This window comes from Urocitellus parryii, chromosome 4 (genome assembly GCF_045843805.1).
Source record: "Urocitellus parryii isolate mUroPar1 chromosome 4, mUroPar1.hap1, whole genome shotgun sequence".
Lineage (NCBI taxonomy): Eukaryota > Metazoa > Chordata > Mammalia > Rodentia > Sciuridae > Urocitellus > Urocitellus parryii.
Window position 1 is genome coordinate 48563046 of NC_135534.1, and position 26949 is coordinate 48589994.

The window sequence follows — 26949 nt, forward strand, 5'->3', positions numbered from 1 at the left end:
ATCGTTACTAGGATTAGATGGTATTTACTATGTATGTACTTGGATATATAGATACACACATTCCAAAAATGGGGGCACACAGATGAATCCACACAAATGCACATGCAAACACATGGCAGTGCAATATACACACATATATGATCATACAAAATCATGGATATTAACTTTAGAGTCTTGATGCAAGTAACAGAAACCCAGTTTGCATTGACTTTACTTACAAGGGGTGCTTATTTCTAACAGAATCAAGGAGAGAGATAATGAAGCTGGGGACAAAACAAGGAGGAAGCTGAGCCTTAGGATCAACTGAGCTCAGAACCAGAGACTTTATTAGTCTCACAATCCACTTTGGCCTCTAATTCTCTGACCTCTATTTCTCTCTGTACCGGCTTCACATTAAAAGCTTGTATATAGACAAATGTGGGAAACATTGTCTTTCTCTATGTATGGCAAACATAGCCACATATCCTGATTTTTAGCCATAGATTATGATGGACAGAGATTACTACAAGTGTTTTCTGGTTGCAAGATCAAAAATCCAAGGGAAGGGATAACTGACTTCAGTGCCCACATGTTTTAGTCAGCTTAAGATAAGTTATGCTGCAGTAATAAAAGAACTGAAAATCACCATGACTTGCTCCCACAAGGTTTATTTCTCATATATGTTATGTGTTTATCATGGGTGGACTGTAGCTCTTTCCCAAGCCTTCTTCTTTCCAGGCCCCAGGATGACAGAAATGCCTTTATCTAAATATCGTAAGTTTCACAGAAGAGGAAAAGGAGAAGAGGTGGCAACCCATGCAAAGACTCTTAGTTCAAGTGTGACACATGACCATTAACCAAAATAAGTTATTTGACCTTATCTGACATCAATAAGAGAATGGAGACAATAAATATTTTGAAGTGTCATACCATCTACCACACCATCTCCTGACCATCTTTGACCAGCTCAGTGATAACTGGAATTGAGTTGTTCCTTGGCTAATTAGGTCAGGAAGCAGGATCTAGTTGTGTTACTATTGTGGCTCTAGAAGTAATGCTGAGAACAAGGAAAGAGGCCCAAATGGGGGTTACTGAGCAGATAATACCAGCAGGTAATAAAGCTATCTTAAATAAACTAATGTGCAAATGTGTTGGTCCAACAAACACACAGAGTATACACAAATATGTACTTGATGATTTCCACACAGAGAAACACAAATGCAGACATGCACACACATGTGCACACATATGAATTTAGTCGTGCATATGTGTGCACACCCTCTTGCACAATGCATACCTTGGCATCCAGTGTACTCTCATTTACATGTTAACCCACACGCACATGCCACCCTCAGGCACACATGCACACTCTAGCTCAGCAGGGAGTGGCTGCTTCTGCCGCTGGAGAGATCAAAGGCAGCTGCTCCCTCTGCATATTTAAGGAGCCCCTGCTGCTTCCCTGAAGCTCATAGCTGAGCCCCCTGCCTAGCCTAAGCCCCACTCTGGGAAATGCCTCCCACCCCCAAACTCTACCCTAAGGGAAAGGCTTGGGGATCTAATCACTTCCTTCCCCAAGCCTTTTGGGAAGGGCCCAGAGAGAGGCCCCAAGCAGGCCTGGAGGAGTGGCCTGGCCCCAGCTGTAGAACCTACTGCTATAGTCAGGGTATCAGGCAGCCTGAACAGCCCCACTGGGCAGCCAAACTCTGTCCCAGGAAGGAAGTGCTGACATTGACCATTCACCAAGAACTTGTGTTTTCTCTCGATGAACACAGATACCACCCAGAGACTTGAAGTAGGATTTGAGTCTTTGTCAAACAAGTTCCAAACAAAAAGACAAGTCCCAGATTGTATTTGTACCTTTGCCATAAACTCATTCAGACCAGTCAGTTTCCCCACTGAAACAGTTTCCTAGAATTTCCATGGAAATTCAAAACTGCTAGAAACCATCCAATCCAGGAATGGCCAACACCTGGCCCATCTTCCCCAACCCATAACATGCCTTGGCAGAAGTTGCTAATCCACTACTTCACCCTGTCAAATGGACTCTGGATTCAGTCTCTGAATAGTTTTGCACAAAATACTCTTTGTAGAGATACTAATTCAATAAAGTAGACACATGAAAGAAAATCTATCAACAGCCCTGATGTAATCTTATGACTTCTTGAATCATTGAAGAAAATGAGGCTCAGAAGAGGGAAGACTCTTTTGCTAACCTTCCAGAAGTAAATTGGGAGGTTGAACTAGGTGAACTCATAGCCCACACCCACTTTTCAATAAGAAATAGTAAACAGGTTTCATCCTTACTTGGCACCTCTGATCAATTGGCAATGGCTACAGGAAGCATTTTATTGAGAAGAATCCAAACATGGCACCGGGGCTCAGTAGGAAAGATCACCATGATCAATTTTAAACATCTGTCATCAACATAGGCATGCAGATGGGGTATCAGGCCCCATTATAGGCTAAGCCACATTTATAAGAGACAAACCCTACACTTTCCTGTCCAAGCAAGGTCATAATCCTGACCAGTTTACAAAGGGAAATATGCTTGTCCCCAGGAGTACAGACACTTTGGGTTGAGCCTTAGGAAATGTATAGAAGTCTGTTTAAAATGCTACTGCCAAGGAGGAGATAAGTCATGGGATCAGCAGCCAACTGGCGTCCCTTATCACCCACAGGGCCCTACCAAAGTCTGTTTCTGTTGCTGGTTCGGTCTGTCCATCAGAAAATATGAGCATAGTATTCATACTCTTACTCTTCATATGATAATAATACAAAACAAAAATACTAACAATAATTTGGGCTGGGGTTGTAGCTCAGTGGTAGAACACTCACCTTAGCAGGTGTGAGGCACTGAGTTCGATCCTCAGCACCACATAAAAATAAACAAACAAAATAAAGGTATTGTGTCCATCTACAACTAAAACATATATAAATAATAATAATAATAATAATAATTATTATTATTATTATTATTATTTGTTGAGGATCTACTATGCTTGACTATTTACACACAAATTCTCTCATCAGTGCTGCAAACTAGATATTGTATATCCATAATTTATAGACAAGAAAATGGGTTCTCAGAGAAGTGAAATGACTTGCTCAATAATACTTAATAAGAGCATAGGATTGGAGCTAGTATCCATTTGGTGCCAAACTTCTTTTCCTTTGTAATAAATAATGCTTAGATCTGTTTTGAATCACTGAGTAAGAACCCCAGATGACTTTGGTATGGGGTGGAAGGAATGAGATCTTGGTATTTCATCCACTGTTCACTTCTTAACTCCTGCATCTATCTTTCCATCAAATTTGAACTGACTGTACATGTCAACAAGAGTTCCAGTTTGGCAAACAGATATTGTGAAAATGTATTTAAACTGCTCAAGGAAATTTAATATCGTCCATTCTCCCTTTTGTTTAACTGAAAATGTATCACATCACCAATGAAGGAAATTTTTAAAAAAACAAATGAACATACAGAAGAGAATAACAACTACTCCTAATTTGCTAACCCCTCACCAGAAACAGACATTGTGGACTCTTTAAAACACAACCTTCTGGAATTTTCCCTCACATACATTGTTCACGTGGTGAATTCATACCACCATACAGTTTTTAGGATCTATATTTTCTTTTAATGTCATCTCATCCACAGTATCGTTCTAGCTCACCGGTTACTGTCCTCTGTGTGGATGTATCATGTTGTATTTCATTGATACCTACCACGGCATTCAGGTTGCTTTCAGTTGAATGCCACCATCATAAAAATATCATAACTAATCTTTGCACATCTTCCTGGAGTGTAATTTCCTTAGAATAAATTCCTAGAGTTTGAGGATTAAATCTAAAACTATCTTTCAGAGTTTCCTTACTTCATTCAAATTGTTCTCCATAAACATATGTGTCCATTTAGTAATTCTATCGTCTTCTCTAGATCCGTGCCCAAATGGAACATTTCATTTTAAAATCTTTGCTTCTTAACACTTGTGAACACAAAAATGGAGGGATGCACTTTGGAGGGTCCCAATGGGGCACCCCACAAGGCAGAGGCATCGACTGTGGAAATGCACATGTTGATTTATTTAAGTGGACAAGTGTCAGCATCACTTGAAAAGAAGGTGCTGATACCCCTGATCACACGATGACATGCACCCTGGGGTTCGACTGGATGAGATTCAGCACGCTATAGAGCCCTGCCTCTCCAGACGAGAGCAAGCCCTGTGAGGACAGCGTCCTGGCGTATTTGTCCTCTGAAATATACTGGGGCCTAGGGCAGGTCCCCGGTCACAAATAGTCTCCCCTAAATATACTGTCTTCACCTCTGTCAGTGCTGAGACTTTGGAGGACTTGTGGTACGCGGCCAGTGGTTCTAATGGAAAACTGGGAAGGAAGATGGCCTGGCTCAGGAGAACTGGCATTGGGTTTGGGATCAAGTATTCTGAGCTCCAGTCCTGGCTCCTCCACTTCTTTTGGGAAAGTCCTTTAACCTCTTTGAACCTACTGGGATACTAGAAAAAGGGATACTAATATCAACTCCACAAAGCAAGGATAATTAAATAAGACGATTCAAGTAAGAAAGCCTGGCAAGTACAGACAAAGTATTGCTGTTCTTTGGACAATGGGTGTATAGTAGATACAAACACTTGCAGTTATTTTATGGGTGCCCATCACCTGGGGCAAAAGTGAAAACCTCCAAATTCATCAAACATTTCTCCTTTACAAGATCTCAAGAAATGACCAGAGTCAGGGTGTTCAAGTAGATAGATCTGAGTTTGAATCCCGGCTTTACCACTTACTAGCTTTGTGATCTTAGGTAACAGTCTAAACATTTTGAATCTCAGATCTTTTTGACTGAAAATGGCAGTGATAACACACGCGAGTGTACACACACACACACACACATTTGGTATGAAGACCAAAGAAGATAATATAAGTGCCCAATCCAGAGTGGAGGCAAGAAACTCAAGAAATACCCCTTTCTCTTTTCTATCAACTACTATGAGGAGGGCTCTCCTGTCCATCAACCTCAATCTTTTGTATTTTGGGGTTGTATAACAAGTCACCCAAAAATTTATTGGCATAAAATAAAAACCATGCATTTAGCTCAGAATTCTGTTGGCACAGCCATTTGGACTGGGATCTGCTAGATGGTTCTTCTGCTGGTCTCTACTGGGCTTATTTATTGTTATGGCTGCAGTCAGCTAGGAGTTAATGTCCACTCTCACATGACTGGCAGATGGCTGAGTATCAGCAGGGTAAAAGAAGTAACTGGCCTTGGCTCTCTTCATCCAGCAGGTTATTTGGAGCCGATTCATACACGAGGTGGGGGGTGTATATTTCCAAGAAGGCAAGTCACTATGCTCAAGTTTGCTAATATCTTCCTGGCCAAAGCCACCACAGAGCCAAGCCAAAATTCAAAAGGTAGAGAAATGGATTCCACCTCTGGGTAGGGAGGAACTCCAAAGTCACATTTTAAAGGAAAGTACATACTGGGATGGGAAGAATCTGTGGCCATTTTTGCAATCTACCTCAGAGGAGGAGGGCTTCATCAGGGACTATCTGTACCCTATGGCCCAATTGCTCACCCAGAAAGTAAATCTCCTCTATGCATATCAGGAAAATTTTCCATAACTTTCCCAGGGTTCCCTCAAATCAGTGCCAAAATGGTGCCATGATCTCCAGCCTAAAAGCCTGCCGAGCAGAGACGGAGACAAAAGAACAAATGCTTAAATTATCTGATGAATGTCAGATACATTAAACTAATTTATGTAATAATGTAAGCACAGTGATGGGAAGGTAATATGAGAGACATAAATTATACATTATTATTGTCAGCTCTAGCACTTATCTTAGTAGCGTGTCAAAATACATCCTGATATGTTAACATTTATAGAAATGAACAACAAGTGCTTGTGCTCAGGGCTCCGGCAGTGAGAAGCTGGGTGTCATTTGCATGTGTGCATCAGGCCATCATTGTCTTTCTCAGGACTGACAAGGTAAGGAGGAGAGGGCGCCCTGTGTGCTCAGTTGCTCTGGAGAATTCTGGGCCAGATCCTCCAGGCCTGGGCTCTGGCTGCGGTCAATGTGGGAAAGCATGAGAGAGCATCCTCCCAGGGTCCGCTCTTTTTCCCAAGTCATTTCATCTCTCTAAACCTCAGTCTCCACACCTCTGAAATGGTAAAAATAGAACCCGTCTGAAAGACTGCTGTAAGGGCAAAATGAAATCGGTGTGTTTTTGTTTTTACTGAGGCATCTCTTCCCATGGGTAGTGGCGTGAGGAGGTGACTGTGAAGCGATTTTAGATTTGGAAGCCTGAAGGAAACCCACCGCAACTAGTCCCAGCACAGCTGGTGTCTGCCCGACTCTTGTTTATTTATCTCCATTCTATGCACAAGTCACGTTTTGATTTCCCCCATTCCCTGTTATTATCTTCAGACTTGGCATTTTTATGGGATGGCAAGTTCTGCAGGGAACTGTGGGTTGATCTTGGGTACAAGACCTGGCCTCTGTGACAGGTGAGACTCGGAGTCTATGAGACTTAGAAATCTGTAGACATCAGAGGAATCTGTGAGTGGTACAGCAGCCCAGTCAAGGGTGCTGGAAGGGGCATCCACCTCCCAGGGTCACATAGGTGGGAACTCATTCTCAGGAGTGAGCCAAAGGTAAAAGCTATGGGCCATGAACATACCCCAGCTTTAGGGCCTCCAGCTCAATCCAAACAAAGCCCTGAGCCCAGGCAGCCCAGGAGGAGGGAACTGAGAGGAGAAGCAGACAGACAGAAGCTCAGTAAAGAGCCCCCGAGGGACATGATAAACAGCACCCTGAAGCTCATCATCTTCAGCGAGGACAGAAGCAAACGGAAGCTGTTTGAATCCTGCCTTACCTGTATCCATAGATCTGGACATGAAAGCAAGCTGACTCCAAGGGGGCTGGAGAAGGTTATGGAAGTGGGGAGTTGAGGAAGCAGAAGCTAGACATGGGGTATCAAGGTAGCAACAGTCCTGAAGCTAGAACCTGGGTCCCCACCATCTACCGCCCTCCTCCTCTCTATCCTCAAGGGCCCCAGTTTCTAGGCCTGTTATGCCTTCCTTGGGCAAGTTCAGAACCCCTTCTAGACTTCTGTTTGTCCATTTCAAACATAAGCCAAAGAGACCAGATCTCTTCTGGACCAGCTGTCCAGACTGGGCACCTGAGAGTGGCACTTCCTAAAATATTGCCTCCTGGCTACCCGGCTGTCTCGTCCTGGCCCTGCCCCTCTTCACCTCCTGGGGCCTGCATAAGGCATTGGGTTGTATCAATGAGCACATTGGAAGTTTTCTGAGAAATCCTCAAAGCCACACATGCTCTTTTCTAACACCTCTGGATATCTAGTTCCACAAGCCAAAGTAAACAAATCCTTGCCCTCCAATAGTAGACTCCAAAGGAAAAGTTTCCACCATTGGAATGTGACCTCCTCAAGCTCCTAATGTTCAAGAACCCAAAACAAATAAAGAAAATCTGGTGTCACCATGGGCTCCTACTACTAGACATGAAGGTCAGAAAATGTTTGATGACTGAGAAGTCCTAAGTCCTCTTGTTGGATGTATTCTCTTTAGTGTGGCCAAACCAACATGTGACATTCAACTAGAGCAGAGGCCAGCCAACGATGATCCTTGGGTCAAGGATGGCTCCCATTCCTGTTTTCATAAATAAGATTTTATTAGGACATAGCCACTCCCATTTGCTGATCTGCAGCTGCTTTCTACAGCTGGCAGAGTTGAACAGTTGCACATAGACTGAATACTCTATTTTTCTTTTACAGAGAAAGTTTGCTGATCTCTGAACTAGAAAACCGTGGAATATACTCCTCTTCATGGCAGCTTGCCATGTGAACAGATCCACAAGGCTGATAAAAACTCTCATTTACAACATGGAGCCTTTTTTTGACTCAGTTTGCCCACGTACTGTGTTGATACAATGACCACAGAGCCCTTCACCACCTGAAGGGACAAGAAAGTGGAGGTACCCGAGAAGCAGCCTCCATCTGGTAGGAAGGCCAATCCTCTCTTCATCTTGTCTACAACCCCCCTGACACCCCAGGAGCAATATCATTTTTCCCCATCTCCTAGCAAAGCCAAGCAACTTTGCCCACCCATTTGCCATTCGACAAAGTCTTTTAAACAGATGACTTTTAATAAGTTAATCCATTCATTGTCTGGAGCTCCGAAAACTGACATAAAAGCACAATGACGCCTAATTAAACTTGTTCTGTGAAAACTAATTTGTCAAACCCAGAAGCACAGTTCATAGATAAATGCTAATATTTGAAAGTCAAATTAAAGTTGAAAAGGTTTGTAATAACAGTTAATTAACTCTTGTTTTGTTTTCCTTCACTGCAAACTTGAACCAACTGCATTGCAGGCGCCTCTTTAACATTTTGGACCACAAAGATAAAATTCAAAGCTTTGAGATACGCCTTTGATGTTGGTATTCTCTGCAGATTTGATATTATTTTAAGTCTCTTTGTTTAAAAATTCATTTTTATTATCCCTGCATGAAATGCATGGCAATTCCCCAAATAACGAGCCATCAGTGCAATTAACATCGTCGATCGACACCAACGTCCTGATAATTAATACAGACGCGCTGCCTCCCCAGCGAGAACTGTGAGGGCTTGATTTTTCAGAGCAACTGTTCATTTACAGACTCAGCTTCAACCTAATGAAAATGGATTGTGAAACTTTAATGAACAAGACTTTGCTGTCATAATAATAAAGACTTTGAAACAACGCGGAGGCCTCCATAGCAAGCGTCTGGCGCTGTGCTTGTTGCTACGGTACATCAAACCAATTAAGCCATATGATGAATATTTACACCGAGTTTTTTTTCAACTCTATGACATAAGATAAACTCATAAAAGTGAGCATTAATTCTGCATCAACAGTTTCTGACATTACATCGTAGCAAAGACGCATCCACCCAGCCAAGAGGCTGTGTCTGCCCACCTCTGTTTTGTCTTAATAAATGTCAACAAAGGATTAGAGCGGTCTGAAAATCCAATTTGCATACACAGGTTGTGAGTACAAGGGAAAGTGAAAGGAAATTACCTTCCTTGAGGAGTGTGTGTGTGTGTGTGTGTGTGTGTGTGTGTTTACTTTGCTTATGGCAGGTGAATAATAGTCCTCATGGGCCACAATCTGAAGGTGCTCATCTTGTACTTGGAGGAATCTGTGCTTGCTTTGTGTGTGCATCTATCAGTGTGTACGAGTAACAGTGCACAAGCTCATCTCTCTGTGCACACATTATATTTCTGTATGCATCTATATCTCTGTAAATATGTATATGATGGTAGTTTAGGGGTAGGTTTGGATTTGTGTTAATATTTCTTGTAGCCATTCAATAATATTTACTGAGCATCTAATACACGATAGTGTGGATTTGCAATGGTTATGAAGTCTTTGAAAACATCTCTAGTCTGGGAGCTATGGTCCAGTGGGGGGCTCTCTGTTGTCAATTAATAACCAAACACAGTAAGCAGGATGAGTACTAAGATGGAGGAAGAAGAGAGTATTTTAGATGTGTATAACTAGGACATATAATATACATTAATAAGAGAAATTAGCACAGCACTTAAGCTGGGTCCTGAAAATAAGGAGGAATTAGCTATAAAGAAAGGTAGGCTGGTGAAGAAGACACACTAGGTGCCTTAGTGCATATGTGTACCTGTGTGTGTGTCAGGTGGATTTTGTGCAGGATCTGCGTGCATGCCTATGTGTGCACACACACGCACCTCTGTATACTCAGGTACAACATCTGGGAATCATGGCACTCCCTGGCAGGCAACATCTCAAAACAAGAAATATCTTTCCCTCTGCATTGTAAATGACCAAGTGGAGAGCAAAGGGACGTGCTTCAGGAAGGCTGAAGGCAACGACTTTGGACCTGAAAATCTGTTGCCCACACAGCTGATCTCAGCCAAGCTTGCAAGCAAATCATTGCCTGTGGTGCTTCTGTAGAGAAATGTAGAAGGTCCCAGAAGTTAGTGGAAGATGAATTTACCCTCTGATTTTGAGCATGTGCTCAGTAGCTCAGATTTTTTTCAAATCAGGGATTTCCAAGCAATCCCCTAGAAGTAAGAATATCAGCTATAGACAAGTCAACCAAACTGGAGTAACTTCTGAACCTAGCTGTATCCTTGCCCCACACAATTGTACATGCATGAACACAAAAGAGCAAATACTCACATTAGTATGGCAAAAAAAAAAAAAAAGAAGGGCTGGGCTGGGGATGTGGCTCAAGCGGTAGCGCGCTCGCCTGGCATGCATGCGGCCTGGGTTCGATCCTCAGCACCACATACCAACAAAGATGTTGTGTCCGCCGAGAACTAAAAAATAAATATTAAAAAAAAATTCTCTCTCTCTCCTTCTCTCTCTCTCACTCTTTCTTTAAAAAAAAAAAAAAAAGAAGAAGAAGAAAGGGAGAAAGTCAGTGAGTTAATTTTGCTGCTCTGCTGCCCCATGCCTCCCAGACAAGCTATATCAAAGCAACATAGATTTCCATAATTTGTTCTCCAGTCAGAGACTAGGTCATAACTTACACCATGTGTGTCCAGAGCACATTCAAGTACAAGGAAGGAAGTAATGAAGATCTGATGCAGCCAAAAGAGCTGTCACAAACTGTGTGGTTTATCCACAGAGAGCCCTTCAGGCATTTACACACTCACATTACAACATTCTTACATGTTGTTTCCTCAGCCTCCTGAAGAGCAAAGGCAGTCAATTCAATTTACAGAGAAAAGCTCCAGTTCACAGATGCACCAAGAGAAGTGATGATGCAGAAATTTCTTCTGGAGCCTTCCATCATGGAGGTAAACAGTCCCACTCAGCTTCCCAAGGACCTCGCCGAACAGTGGCTGCTGTCCCCTGTATCAACCCTGCATCACCAAGAGAAGACGGGTCCCACTCGGCTGGCTCTAATGAAGAAGAATATGAATATCTGCAGCAAGAACAATTTTTATTAGTTCTTTTTAGTTATACCTAACATTGGGATTGATGTTGATGTTTTTAAAGATTTTAATGTTCACAGAGGTAGCTCTCGGCCATCCAGAAAGATCAGCTCTCCAGGTTCAGATTTATAGCACATCCTGATGGCCAACCAGGCTGTTTACACCAGTCATCACAGAGAATCCTTATCAAAATCCTCAGAAGTAGAATTAATTACCCCCATTTTAGAGACCAGAAAATAAATGCAGAGAGAACTTGAGTAGTAAGGGGCTTGGACAGGTGTTCTGACTTTTACCCTTTCTCTTCCTGGCACTTCTTACAGGACAATAAGCAGGCCAGGGTTCTAGAAATCTTACAACAGATGCTTAAAATCTTTCCATAATCAACCAGGTGGCCTTGAGCCTTAGCAGCCCCCCTCTGGATCACATCCCACCCTACCTCCCCACCAAGAAAATGTCCCATCCCACCGGATAGTATCTCCTCTCCATCCTCAATGTTGGCACCCAGGACCCTTGTGAAACCTCAACCCCAGGGAATTAAAGATCTGCAAAGTGCTCAGCAAAGTGCCTTGGAAGGAGTGGCAACTTAGTATATGTTATGATCATTACTCTTGCTATTGTTGACACCCAGAAATAAATATTACAGTAGAATAAGCAGTGGTAAGGCCCTGGAGCTCACCAAAGGCTCAACACTGCTTCTATGAACATACATTGTGCTGATATAAAAATCTGAGATCTAGTTATGGTTCTGTCATTAAAGGTAATGATGATCATGAGGAGGATAGTGATGGTTTTGATTAAAAGAGCAAAAAAAAAAAAAAAAGAGCCATCACCATTTCTACCATGTGTATAAGCATCTGACATATTGTTGTGAATGCTTACAACCACCCTGTAATGTGGATACTATTATTTGCCCCCATTTTACACATGAGGAAACTGAGACTTACAGAGGTCAACTCATTTACCAAGATCACAATAATTAGGATTAGTAAGTGATGGGATTAGAATTCTGTTGGTCCAAGACTCCCTGATCCCTGGCTATTAGCCACCATGTGGTGTTTTCCCATCACTAAATTGTTGTGAGTTTGGTCAAGATGCTTCTCCCAGGGCCTCAATTCCCTAGAACCCAGGGCTTTTACAGTTGCAGTAGGCAAAAGAATTGGCTTGAGAAAGACAGTAGAGGTTCCTGGGGAAGCCAAATCTCCCCCACTGGGTATACCACCCTCCTCCTCCCTGCATATGAATTCCCTCCTGGCTGCCAGGGCAGCTCTCAGGCTCATCTGAACATGCAAATCAGAATTAATTATTCAAGATCAGGCCTACTTTGCATACCAATTCCATTTTCTTCTGTGTGGGAAGGTTCTCACCCCTTTTAACAGTTTAGAATAATGTGCATCAGACCTTAAAAATAAAAACAAAAGTTAAAAAAAAAAAAAAAAACTGGAGGAAGGATAAGCTGGTTTCTTTTCCTGGTTGATCTCCCTGGCAGGTTGTGCCTCCGGGCTGAGGCTAGGCTGAGGCTGGCTACCACCCAGGAGGGCAGGCAGAGATGCCAGCAGGCCAGGATCACCGTCCAAGGGGTTCTTGAATTTCTAGATCATGGATATCTTTGAGGATCTGATAAAAGCTATGGACTCTCTTCTCCAGAAAAACTGTAAACATGAAATGCAGCATAAAATTATGGGGTGTCCCCTGAGAATATGAAGCTCAATCGTGAACCTCTGGTTGAGTCTTCCAACCAGAACTGTTACAAAGATGAAGGCCCATCTGATATCTGTTCATGCTGGTGTGTCAATGAAAGTTAGGGAAGATGCCTGAGGCAGTGGCCCCCATCGAGTCAAACACAATGTAATGTACCTGAGCTGCCTAGAGACTCCTCTATCTAATTGAGATAAAGGTGGACCAGGGCTTATCCACAGCCCTGATTTAGTCACCTGAATGAATCATTTGTACAAGCTTAAAAGAAGATGTCTTCAACTACATTTCTGCAAAAGAAGTAAAATCCTCTTCTAAATTATAATATTTTATATTACCAGACTATAAAATAACTACATAGAAACCAAGATAAGAAGAAAATAAAATTTTCAAGGCAGTTACCTTTGAATGATGTCACAATGGATCCTAATTTTCTTTTTGCTGCTTTTCTATATTTTTTCTAATTTTTCAATAATGAAAAGTATTGTCTTATGATAAAAAAAAAACCACATAAAGTTGACACTGAAATTTTTAAAAGGAAGTGTGGATGGTCCATGATTGGTCTCCGAGAACAGAAACAAATGAGTTCCATTATGATATTTAAAGAAAAATACCATTAAGAGTTAGATCAACATGTTGGAAGAGCTATGATGAGCTAAATACAAGAAGAGAAAAGAAAGCTGGCCAGAGAAGAAATAGAAGAATTAATTATCCACTCAGAGAGAGCAGAGAACAGAAAGCAGGGGGCCCACACTGTCACCCAGTCACTCCCCTCCACACACACAGAGAAATAGAGAAAAAGTCACATGCTGGCTCCCGGCACACTCAGGAGACTTGGCAGTGATTCTATCCAGAATCCAGAGTTCTAGGTCACAGCTTTAATTTTTCTAATAAACCTCTCTGTTGCTAAGCTGGTTTGGGAGGGCTTGGTCTCATGTAACCAAATAATACTTAAGATAGTGTGAAGCCAAACAGAAACACTGTGTCTACCCCAGGAGTGCCTGGGACAGCTGAGTGAGTGTGGGTGACATCTGAGAAATTATGTGTAACATCTGCATGGGTGTGTTTGTGTAGCAGGCTGAGTGTGTGTAACATTCAAGCGTTTGTGACATCCTGAGAGAGTGTGTGTGAGAGATCAAAGTAAGTGTATGTAGCACCGGAATAAGTATGCATAGTTAGCTGGAGTCAATAAATGTTTAAATCTGTGACCTGTCAGTTGTAATTTTTATCAATTTCCCCCTCCACAATCTGGTCTTATATTCAGCCCAAGGGTCCCATCTTTGCAAATCTCATGTGAGACCAGGGTAAACTTTCTCTGGAAGCTTTTTCTGTTCAGGTTCATAGACTAGCAGACAGAAGAACAGCCCTCAAAATCCCTCCCCTCCCTGTCTTCAGCTTCTGTCAGCTGATTTTCTGCAGCCTCTCTAGAAGACTCCAGTCACAGATTAAGAAGCAGCTCCTCCTTGATCTTAGCATTGGGCCAGGATCTCATTTAATGCTCAAAACAAAGCTTGAAGGTGTTCAGAGCAGAGATGACTATTCCTGTGTAACTCCAGATCCCATTTGGAGGGCTTTGAAGGACACTGAGGCTGCAAAATGGACAAGATATAACTCAGAAGTGCTGGGGAGGTAGACTTGATCTGATGGCTTCTTGGCACTGCTTTTATTTGGACAACCAATGAAATGGAGATAGATGCATGATAAAGCCCTACCAGAAGGGCTTCATCAGCCTTCTTTCATCAAGGCAGAATGCCCAGGAGAGGGATGACCTAGGCAAGCACAGCTTATAGCAGAGAGGGTATTTCTGAAGCTTTACCAAGAAAATGGGGAGACTCTGGTGGTATCCAGTGGACACCAGGAAGGCATCTGACTTGCCTGAAGCCTAGAAAAAGTATCTATTATTTCAACATGTGAAAAGGCCACTGGGGAGGGGGCAGTGGCAGCTGACCTTGCTTAGTGATGCTTATTTCCCTGCTGGCCCAATGAGAACTAGTCAGCCTCTGGCACCATCTTGTAGTGGCCAATAAAATTAGCTTCTAGTATGTTCCCCCAATATTCTCCTCTCTCCCAGATATGAATTCCTACAACTGGGTTGAAACTTCACTGGGGTTTGTCCTCTAAAGGGAACTCTCTGGCTCCAGCCCTATCCTCACCAAGGGTTCATCTACAACAATGTCCATCCTTGGTACCTCATTGTAAGTTCATCAGAATCTTTCCTGGGAGCAGGATTTTAGGAGAAGGATGTGGGAGTATATACGGAACCTGGCTAAGGTGGGAAACAGGTAGAGAATGTGGAAACATAAAGCTGGTAAGGTGGAAGCCCAGGAGATAAACTGTACTAAGATTTCAGTTTGCAGAAGGCCTGTCTACTAACCTTCAAAGTGGTAGGGCTGAGCCCTAAAGAAATGATTTCTGGGTGTTGGGTACAGTTTTAAGCACTTCCTATATATTAACTCTCTTAAATCTCTTTTCTCCCCAGCTGTTGGACTTACTACTTTGCACCAATAAAGTAATTTACAGGCCAAAAGATGACCAAAATGGTTTAAGATGAATAGATGTTATAGACAATAAGAAAAAGAAAGAGAATATCCCAAGTGATAAACCCTTGTGTCAATGATACTAGTTTAGAAAACATTTTCCTGCTCATATTCTCCATAACTGTTTTCAGTAGATCTATTTTATCCTGGATGACTTTTTCCCACTTGGCTAGGAAACCATCAAATGAAAAATGGTAGATTTCGATTAGAAATAGAAGACAAAATCATAAGCACCACTATTAATGAGGTGATTTAAAAATATATATATTCAATCAAGAGTAATTGAGGCTGAGCATAGTAAGTCATAGAAAATTATAAACTATGCCCACTCTAGGGCATGACTGACTATTAAAATCTTTTTCACACCATTGCCTACAGAAAGCAGCTGGGCACTATGCCACCAGGGAGGTGGCAGCAGAATGGCCTCATTCCCTAAACAGGCTTGCAAAGAAGAGGACAATCAGATGGATTGCTGAATCAAACTTAACTCTTTTTATGCCACGCCAAATGGATTTTGGACAAAGAATGTTAATAGTTGATTCCTCCAGAGCAAGCCATGAAATGGCTTATTTATTAGAAAAAACATTTATTGAATAAATATATTAAACATCCACTATGCATTTTTGCATCAGTTATACCACTTCATTTAATTCTAAAAACAACTCAATGTAGGGGCTGGGGTTATGGCTCAGTGGTAGAGTGCTCTCCTTGCATGTACAAGGCCCTGGGTTCGATCCTCAGCACCACATAAAAATAAGTAAATAAATAAAGTTTAAAAAAACCTCACTGTAGCCCATTTTATCCAATCTTGTGCTCAAAGACAGAAACTAAAATTCAGAGAAGTCAAAGAGATCTATCTGAACAGCCATCATTACAGTTGACCCATAGTCTTCTGCCATTGTATATTCTGACTCCACTACAGAGCTCTGTCAGCATCCCAAAGTTGCCCACTTTGGCTGTACTGCATCACCCAGCCATAGCTCAATAGAGATCAACAAATATCAGTTAACCATTTCCTATATATTAACTCTCTTAATCTCTTTTCTCCCCAGCTGTTGGACTTACTACTTTGCACCAATAAAGTAATTTACAGGCTAAAAGATGACCAAAATGGGTTAAGATGAATAGATGTCTAGCACCCGAAAATTTTCTTTAACATCCTTCCCATTTTTTACTCAGAAAATCTTCGATCTCAATCTTTGTCGTTGATAAGCTTGGAACCATGCCTACATCGTTTTTTGTTTTGTTTTTGTTTTTGTTTTTTTTTTTTTTTTTTTTTTGGTGCTGACCAACATGGAGTACATGGTGAATCAGAATATTTATACTACTTGCAGAAATGATCTCTTGGAGAATATTTCTGTCTTTGGATAGTAGACTTGGAAGCATGGTGGGAACCCAAGATCAGGATGCCAAAATTCCCAAGTTCTCCTATCCTGCCCCTATCTTCTTGCAGCTCCTTCCTTTTGCCCTGCACACCTCCACTTCACCTCCTTCCTGAATTATAGATTAGGATTTAGAGAGAGGGACATAGCTGACTTGGTTGTGGGGTAGCCTTAGCATATATCTTGTGTTTCTCTCTGATTAATTCTTACTATGATACTACATTGTTGTGTTATACCCCACATTCTAAAAAAAAAAAAAAAAAAAAACCCAAAAAAGGAAAAATAAAATTCTATTTAGGTGATGTGTTTTATTTGGTAGAGCCTCTTTTGTCAAGGTTTGAGGCCACATTGTACGACAAAAGGACTCTGAACCAAGTATTAATTAACAAAGGTTCCAGCTTGAAATTCACCCTTTATTACTGGGGCCACCATGTTTATTTCATGTTTATTTAACCTAAGTCTCAATTTCTTCACCTTCAGGTGGAACTAATGATACTCATCTACTTCACAAGATGTCTGCATAATGAGTATGAAAGTATTTGGAATATTTAAAAGTGCTGTAAAAATTACATATGTCTTGTGCTTGTGGCTTGTCCCCAACAATTTCAGTCTCTGATAGATGCAATTCCAGCATTACCTAGGCCATAAATGGGACAGCATGAAGAGAGCAAAGGCTTTCAGATCAGACTGAGGTTGGTTCAAACAGTGACTCTACCACTTACTAGGTGAATGCCCTTGAACAAATTAATTATCCTCAAAGAGCAACACTCTCCTCATTTAGTTGTAGAGACAACTGCAATGATGGGATGGAAATTGTTTAACAACCAGAATTCTCAATGCCGACAAAGCCCTGGTTTTAGCATTTGCTGGTTTCCATGGTGTAAATACTCTCACAGAGGCAAAACTTCAAGTTATCAATATGTCACAACCGAATGCCAAATTGGGAAGAGACGTGCACAGCCAGCTCACAGTCAGCCTGAGCCAGAGTAGATGAGTTAATGATTATGAAGATGCAAGACAAGTGTCCCACGAACTAGGATAGGTATTCATTCACCTCACTTTGCTTAGACCCTGGCTTCCGACGCTCAGAATCTCAGGCATATTCTGAAGCAAGCTTGAAGGAAAAAATCTACAAGCAGATTCATTGCTGGAGTAAAGAAATTAAGGGTTACAACTGGAAATATGAGGCATCCTAATGTTGCAGTAAGGACCACATAACTAGAGGAAAATAACCAGAAAAAGGAGATTATTTTCCCCAAAACCTGAACACAGAAAGGGTCCTAGAATTGATACCCACTCATCCAGACCCTCTTCACTTCATCATCTCCTAGGAAACTGGGGTTGTGTGGGACTAGTTGCCTAGCAACAATGCCTACCTCTTTACTCTTCTATACACCCATGTGTCCTGACCTCTAGTGACCTTCCCTCCCCAGAGACCACAGAGCAACATATCTGTCTACTACAAGCTCCCAGGCAAGACCAAGGGCCAGTTAACCTGAGTACACTTGCCCTAGGAATCCAGAATTCTCTCTGCTGTCATGGAAGAAAAGCATCAAAGGCGAAGAGCTCAGACCAGTAGCCAGGAGACTTGGATTCTACTCTCAGCTCCATGCTGGACCAGCTGCTGTGGGACCTTGGAAAGTTTGCTCGACTACTCTGAGTTTTTGTTTATTCATCTGCCAAACAGAGATTTTCGTCAAATCTGTACAATGGGGATTTTCTTTCATCTGCAGAAGTCCTGCTGGGCCTCCACACTGAGTGGTCTTTAGGTCCATGCCCTTGACCAGTCCTCCGAAGTACATCAAGTGCAAGAGGAGGTGATCTCCAGCAGCACTGGCATCCAATACACCTCCAGCTTCTCCAGAGTTCCCCCAAAGCTATGCTGAGGCATTGGCATAAGGAAAACCAGAGTGAAGCCAACTCTCCTCTAGGACAAAACAGGTGACATGTTCTAGTGGACTCTGAAGAGGGTTTATGTTCCTGCCCTTAAATCATTGTATACCCATTTGTTCAGGCAGCCCGGAATCCTGCCCAAAGCTCTCTCTCTCCAAGAAGGAAATTGGCAGCCAGGGGGAAGCGAGCGGCTCTCAGATTGGACCTGATTAGGGACCAATTTGGGCCTGTTAGCCAAGTCTCCAGTATCATCTCAGCCAATTACTGGCCTACCCTGGCCTGCAGCTGGCTGCTCCCTTCCAAGCTGGACACGTTCACTTCCAGCAGAGCTCTCCCTTGTGCCTGAGGCAAGAGACCCGGGTGACTGTGGCCCATTAAAAAGAGGGCGAGAGAAATAACTCAGTAAGGTAATGGTGTGGGCGGGGCTTGAGCCACTGCCTTAATTAAAAAAAAAAAAAAAATCCCCAATAAACAGTCCTGTGGCTTGTGTATAATAAGTATGGGAATTTATAAACTCTCCCCAGCTACGGGGCTCTGATGACTATTAAACTTTGCGTCTGGCAGAGGAATTTTGGCTTGATGGGCTCACAGCTCCTCCATGTCTGCCAAACCAAACAAGCGGGCGACCCAGGAGGGAGGCGGTGCTCAGACTGCCCCTCACCCTGCAGGGCTCCTCGGGGTGGGCCATCTCCCAACCAGGGCTGGCCCTTAGGAACACCAGGGTGAGCCTCAGGACTCTCCTTCCTGCTCCCTTCCACTGGCTCCTGCCTCCTTTCAGGTCGCATCCCTGCAGGAAGGCCAGGGAAAAGGGTCAGCTCTCCCAAGGACGCCTCTTCCTGGGGGTGGGGGCTGCCATGTCTACCAGCCCCCACCCTTCAGCCTGGCCCCTTCTTACCTTATTTCTCGCCACTCCCTGCTCCTGCCTCCCCTCCATGCTCTTGGTTTAGGCCTCCTTCTTACCACCTGCCTTTGCTTCAGCTGCACTCTGCCTCTCCCCAGCTCTACCACTCACCAGCTGTTGAATATGGGGCAAGTTTCTTCACCTGTCAGGACGCTTGATTCCCCCAGTAAGAAATGGGGATTCTGACCCTACCCCACAGGGTTATTGTGAGGATTCAATGAGGATATGTGTGCGCATGCGTGTGTTTATGATCTTGTGCTTGGGACATAGCATTATATAGCTGTTTGTTATTATTATCAGCAGACCACCTCCTCTAGGTAGAACTCACCTGTTTTCATCAGTATTTTTAAGGAGCACGGCCACAGTCGGCTACATATTGTCCATGACTGTTTTCCTGCTCCAATGGGTAGAGTGAGCATTTGTCACCGAGTTTGTGATAAAACCCTAACTATTTATTATCTGCCTTTTGGTGGAAGAATTCTGTTGACCCCATTTGACTCAGATAAAGAAGATGGCAACTCTAGTATCCCATCCCCAGGCTGTGATGGGCACTCTCCTTCTCGTCCCTTGCCCCCTTGTCTTTTCTCTTTTGCACTTACCATAGTATCTCAGTGTCCTGTTGGGGCATCTGCTTCCACCATTGACTCTGAGCCTGTCAAGGGGAGGAACTGCATTTTCTTCATTTGCTTTTCTCCCATAGAGCATACAGGATGAATTATGAATAACAGGTGAACCAGGGAGGGATTGTACCTTGAGCCACCAGGAGACCCAAGCATAAACCTAGTAACTGAACAATGCTGCCCCAGTAAGACCTCAGCCTTGTCTTCTTATCTGTGCTCTCCAAGACAGAGCCATTTCAGAAGGAAAGGCTTCAAAAACATGAGTTGACAGGGAGAAGGAAGGTCAGCCTTGATATTCCCACCGACATTTGCAATATTATTAATTCTCAAGGTTTCAAAGTCTCATTTCTTCCCCTTTGCCCTCTTTCCTCGACTTCAGCATGGTGTTCAGAGGTGTCTTGCCAAGCTACTTACGGGGAGGTTTGAGGGAATAGGTGGTGGTGAGGTAGGAACAGGACTGAGACTCAAGAAACACAACAGGAAACAACGTCCCCAAGTCATGTGGAAGCTGAGAGAATGGAACCATGGCCAAGACAGGTTTCCTAGAACGTTCTTCTGCTTAGACTTTGGTCAAGACAAGCAGGGAAGCTAAGCTTGAAGCGAAAGGTGTGGGGAAGAAGGATGCTATGACCTAAGGTACCCCCAATGTCACATTCACGTCAGGAGCTAACTCAGAGCCTCCATCGACTCAGTCTCCACACTAGACATGGAAGGTTTTCAGTGCTGCACAGGGGAAGAAGGGAACTTAGCCAGGGGCAGGAAAACCAACAAAAAAAGGAACCTCAGCCCCTGCCTTCAGGGAGTCCATCATCTAACGACAGGTTAAAACCAGTAGGATTGTAATTGTCCTTGTAAACCTGAGTGAAAACCCAACCAACAAGGTGTACGACAAACCCCAGGGACCGAATTGGATCCTATTACTGTGAAATTTCAGTTTCACCGAGGATTCCCAGCCAGTGACGCACTTACCGTAGCAATATTTAAAACAATAAAGTCTCCCATAACAGGGAAAGAATTCAAAGAAGCCCTTGGGGTCTTTGTAAAAAGGTTTGGCTTATATAAACAATCGCCTCATAAATTAGGTACCAAAGAATACCGAGCAAAAAAAGATCAGGTGAGGTGCAATTTTGACAGCTACCAGGAGGACCAAGGGTAGCTGAAATCCTAGAACCAAAAAGCACCATAAACTCAGCATTTTCTGAAACATATTCCTTAGGATGTTTCTAAATATTTTACCAACAATAGGCATTATTGTTGTTGTTGTTTTTAGGAGTGTCTTTGCAGTGGAACTCTTAGTATGTTTTTATGCAGCGTGATTCTTATAAAGGGATAAAAGGTCCATCATTTCTTGCATATTGCACATTTACTGGACCAGGAAGCATCTTTTCTACAGAGCATCACTGAGCTCTCCTGTGCAGCAGAGCACGGTTAGGGATAAGGTGATGCCCATATTGTGAGCTCTTGAGGAAAGAGTGACTGGTCGTTTTTGTTTTTGTTTTTTATATCATGAGTGTTTAGGACTGAACTTGCCACAAACTAGGTCCTTAGAAAATGTTGGTGGATGGAACGCACCTACACTAAGTAGCTGATGTCCTGAGCTCAAAACATGGATCTTTCCTAGCCTCAGGCCTGCATAGAAACTAAATAGCCCAGAGACAAGTTTAATGAGGATGTTTCTCCGATTCCCAACTCCAGTTAAGCTCAACTTAGAACACTGGCGTTTTTCCAGACAAAACTGGGCTATGGGCTGGGGTTGTGGCTCAGTGGTAGAACACTTGCCTACCATGTATGAGGCACTGGGTTTGATTCTCAGCACTGCATATAAATAAATAAATAAAGGTCCATTGACAAATAAAAAGTATTAAAAAAAAAACCCACTGGGCTAACCCAGGTACATGTCCCATCAGCTTTGCATAAAGGCTACTCTTCCTTGGGAAATAATTGAGTCACACATTCTTCTGTAATGGCAAAGGCCTATGAACCCTGATGTGACCAGCTAGCTCATAACTACCCCAAAGAAGCCACAATACAAGGAAAATGTCATGTGTCAATTTCATCTGAAATAGCAAGTTTTCTAAGCTGGTAGCATTCTAGAAAATGTTTTAGCAGAAGTGTTCATGCCAGATATAAATAAGTTTCTAATGATCTCCATGAACAAAATTCTATAACACTTTTGCTACTCCTTTACATACACTATTAAAGTGCCTGAAAATTATAGAAATTATTTTATCGGCTACATTAATTTCCTCTTGAAACATCTCAACATATCAACTCAAAATTAAGCATCAGAATTCTGCAGTTGCATTTAAATATGTTAATAATCATAGATAAACAAACCTAAGGCTGAAATTGTCCACAAAGAATGGAGGGCAGCTTATTGAAGGTTCACAAACACAATGTAGGATAATTATATGCTGAAACACTTAACCTTGGGAACACACAGAAAATTTACAAAGATCAATTGCTCATAAAAAAAAGAAAAAGTTTTTAATCAAATGAGAGAGTTAGAAAATTGATGGGAATTCCTTTGATAACACCATTTTGATTTGATTAGTTGTACTATTTTTATATCTTTAGTAAACAGGGTTTGATTATACCATAGAGCTCCTTTTCTGCAAAAATATTACAAACTCATTAGTGGCTAAGAAGAAAGTGTAGAAGGAGGATTCAGAAAACACTCTTAAAACCACAACCCACCCTGATCTCTCCTTGTTTTCTAGTCGAATTAGTTTGCTTGGGCTGCCCTAACAAATACCACAGATTGGAAGGCTTAAAATGTATTAATTTTCTCATAATTCTGCAGACTAGAAGTTGGAGATGACGTTACCAGCAGGGCTCGGTTCTTCCGAGCCTCTCTCCTAGGCTACTAGATGCTTCTCTTCTCCTGTGTCTTCAATGCTCTTCCCTCTGTGACCACTGGTGTCTGAATTTTCTCTTCCTATAGGGACATCAGTCACACTGGATTAAGCTTCTCCCTAGCAGCCTCATTTCAACCTAAAATTCCTCTTTAAAGCCACTGACTTCGAATACAGTCACGTTCTGAAGTACTAGGGTTAGGAATTCAATATGCAAATTTGGGGGCAGGGGGACAAGCCCTAAACTCTTTCTCTTCTTCCATTTAATAAAAGTCTATTGCTGCCTTAAAAAACACCCTTAAAATTTCACTTTTCTACCACTTGACTTTGTCACCCAGACCAAATCACCAATGCTCCTGTTGGTTGCTTCTCCCACGTTTCTCTTCCTTGAGTGAATCCCTATCACCCCTCACACAGGGTCTTACAGCAGCTTTCCCCTTGGCTTCTCCTAACACCAGCCGCCAGAATGATTCTTCTATGTGGAAACCTTGTAATTACTTCCCTGCTGAAAATCTGGCTATTTAAATACCCCAAAGTTCTAAAAAGTTGTCAATTATATTTCTATAGATTTGACTACAAGAAAGAATTAGAATACTGCACAAGTACATATTCACATTATTTTTATATCCTTAGTAAACAGGGTTTGATCATACCACAGAGCTTATTTTCTGCAAAAATATTACAATCTGTTACCAATTGTTTACAATGGAGAAAACTGAAAATCACCCAAATCTCCAATAATAGAAGATGGTTCAATAAATTCTAGGAGTGTATCCACGCATTAAAATACCATGTGTTTTAATATCACAAGAAAGATAAGGCCATGTTTGTTAGCAATGAAAAAGTATTTCATCTGTTAAATTAGAAAACAACAACAAAAATCTGAATAAACAATGAAGCATATGTATATATTCTAGATGTATATGTTCTTATTTAAGATAAGAATCCGGTAAGATGCATGAAAGATGGATAAAGAGATAGAGAATGAATAATGAGCTTGATTGTATTGGAGTTGTGAATTTGTTTTATTTATCTGAATTACCTAATTCTTAAAATACACCTATATTGTGCATGTAATAACCATTAAGCTCAAAAGGCAAAAATTCTGCCAATTCCTACCTTCCTCACAGTGATAAGTTCAAGATTGTTTTAGCATATTATCCAAAGAACTTCACCTTGGAGCCAGGTGACTTTTGAGGTACACCTCCTGTCACCCCACCCCATCTCCCACTCCACTACTCCACATGCCCCAGAATGTCACACTGTCTCCCACATCTGTGCCTTTTCAGGTGTTTTCTCGCTGACAGATGACCTTTCCCCACCCTCTCAACCGACAAGCTCCTGTTCAATCGTTAAAGCCCCATCCAGCATCACCTCCTCTGTGAAGTTTTCCCACACCCTCAGGACACAGCTGCTCCTTTTTCTGGACCCCCCCATAGTTCCTTGTTTATGCTACTATCACAGTTTCTCCCATTTTGATAGATTTCGAATGTTCTTCTCACTAGTTTCTGAGAACCTCAAAGGCTATATCAAGGTGTTAGGAGTTAAAGAGCCCATGGAACGTTGGTCTCCTTGGCTAACGTGGAGCAGAGTGGGCACACTGCAGGAAGTCTGAGCCCCAGCACGAAGTGGGACTTCATCACCTTCCTCATCACCCTTGCTGCAGACTTTCAGATCATGGTTCATGGAAGACTCCCTAACACTGCACCCACTGCTCACCACGCCTGGTAGGAGGAGGAAACCAGCTCCAAAAACCACCTCCTCTGATACAGTTTCCCGCGTAACTTGGGAACCATTGAGAAGCACCTCCCAGCATCACCCACACACATCTTACCACCCTGCCCTCAAGTTACACAGTCTCACTGAATCAGAAGCAGACTCCCCGGCTGCCTGGCTCAATCCTCACCCACTGCCATCATCCCTGCCTTCCACAAACTGATTGCTGCCTCTTGAAATGAAGGAACATTATTATTATTCTTCCTTTGTACCATAGCAAACAAATGCCAGCACCGCTCATCACCTTGTCCATGTGTCCCTATCTTAAAGATTTTTGGTCTTCTCTTTCTACCAACTTTTCAAGTATCCTTAAGATGAAAATACAAGAAAAGGACTTACTCACTGGCAACAGTACAAACATTGAGTCTTGGTTGGCTTGTGGACCCCATGAACCCTACAAAATCAACAGATGAATCCTTTGCCATCATGAAAGAGAGAATGAAGAGTTTTCTTCTCCCCCTTGGCCAGGCAGCCTTCAGAAACGTCTATGGACTATGGCTTCAGTCATCCCCTATGGTGAAACTGAGCCAAAGTATCTGACACATCATCCTAGGGGGCTGGTCCATGAGAAGCAGCTAGGCATTAGGTCCAGCACTCTGGTATGAACTGTCTTGGAAGCCACTGGCCGTGGTTCCAGGTATAAATAAGGGACCACAATCATGGGAAAGCAAGAACAGCAAGCAAAGGTCATTGGTCTACCATGCAACCTCATCATCTTACCCTCCCTGTGTCAGAAAATCAGAGAGGTGTCCCTGGGGAGTAGATGCATAGGGAGCCATTGGGGTAGGAGTCCTCTGCACTGTGTGAGCTGAAGTGAAAGGGTGTGGGATCTCAGACTAGGGAGCGTTTACCCTTGCTTTCTTCTTGCCCCATGACCCTCTCTTCTCCAGACCTCCTTTAGGAAATGTCTTAAGGCCCAGTCAAGTTTCATCGCCCCCCCCCCCCCCGCCTTGATCAACAGGGACAAGGAAATGAAACGGAGAGTGACCCTGGAGTAGCCACACTACTCCACTCTTCACTGCTTGTGGGCACTACCCAGGTCCTCCCGCCCACAGGTCCTACACACACATAGGAAAACTGCACAGAGAATAGCCACTGAACCCAAAAGGGAACTGGAGAACTGTAAGAAAAAGAATAAAGTAAATCACTTTAATGGGAAACATAAGAAAACAAGGTATTTGGGTAGCTGTTCAGCTGTGATCTGTACAGTAGACACCTATATGTGATTCACTGAATGCCAACAACAACACTGTCAAGGTATTATTGTCCCACGATAAAATTGAGGAAGCTGAGGCTTTTAAAGGCTGCCTCTCAAAGACTGCTTGACCTCTGGTGCTCACTTGAATAGGCAGGTGGAGCCCAGAGCCTGGTTTATAGGCTTCAAACCTTATTCTTTTTCCAGTTCCACATGCGTGTTCAGAAGAGTTGATACCAGGAAGCACAAAGAGATTAAATAGCTACATTGAATTTTTGCACACTCTGTACGTGGGTATAGGACTGAACTAGGGCAGGTTGAACCTTCAAATCCCTTGGGCTCAGTTGTCACTGACCTCTTGGTGACCTATGATAAATAGCCACACTCTCTGCATCCCCTCTTTCTCCCCGGGTTGTAGAGCCCCTTCTGCGGCACTAAACAATGGCCCCAAGGGAGGGTTTCTGTGTTTGTTTGCTGCAAGGGAGAGGTTCCAAGTCCCCCACTGGAGTCCCCAGGTGAGCATCAGAAGCGGCATGTAAGAGGCTTGCTAATGGACCCCCATCAGCTCAGAACTGCTCTTTCCAGTGTAGTTGACCACAGAGGAATCCTTAACGGGCTCAAAACCAGCCGTGCTTCCTCACAGAAAGGGAGAGATCCAGGAAGAAGAGAGACTGGATATAGGATAGCAAATGAATCCGAAGGCCACAGTATCAGGCAGACCTGAGTTCAGATCATCGTTAATCCAATCATTTTGCCTCTTTATGCTTCATTTTCCTCAACTGCTAAGTGGAAATGTTAATAATTCTGACCTCAGGGCACTGTCTGTGAGCTCCAGTGAGAGAAGATGTGAATGAGCCCAGGGACACCTGTCCCAGACTCCAGCTCATTCATAGAGGATTGCTTTCTGGATATTGAGGAGACACACTGAGCTCTGTGTTTAGGAGGAAAAACAAATCTGGGTCCTCTTTGGAAAATCTTTCACTGCAGCTCTTTTCTGTTAAAAATAAATAAATAAATAAAGGGTGTTCGAAATATCTCTTCATTTTTTTTCACAAAGAAAGGGTTCACTGGAACTGCCTAGCCCTACCAACTACAAGCCCTAGGATGTGTTTAGACGTTGTTTTGGTCCGTG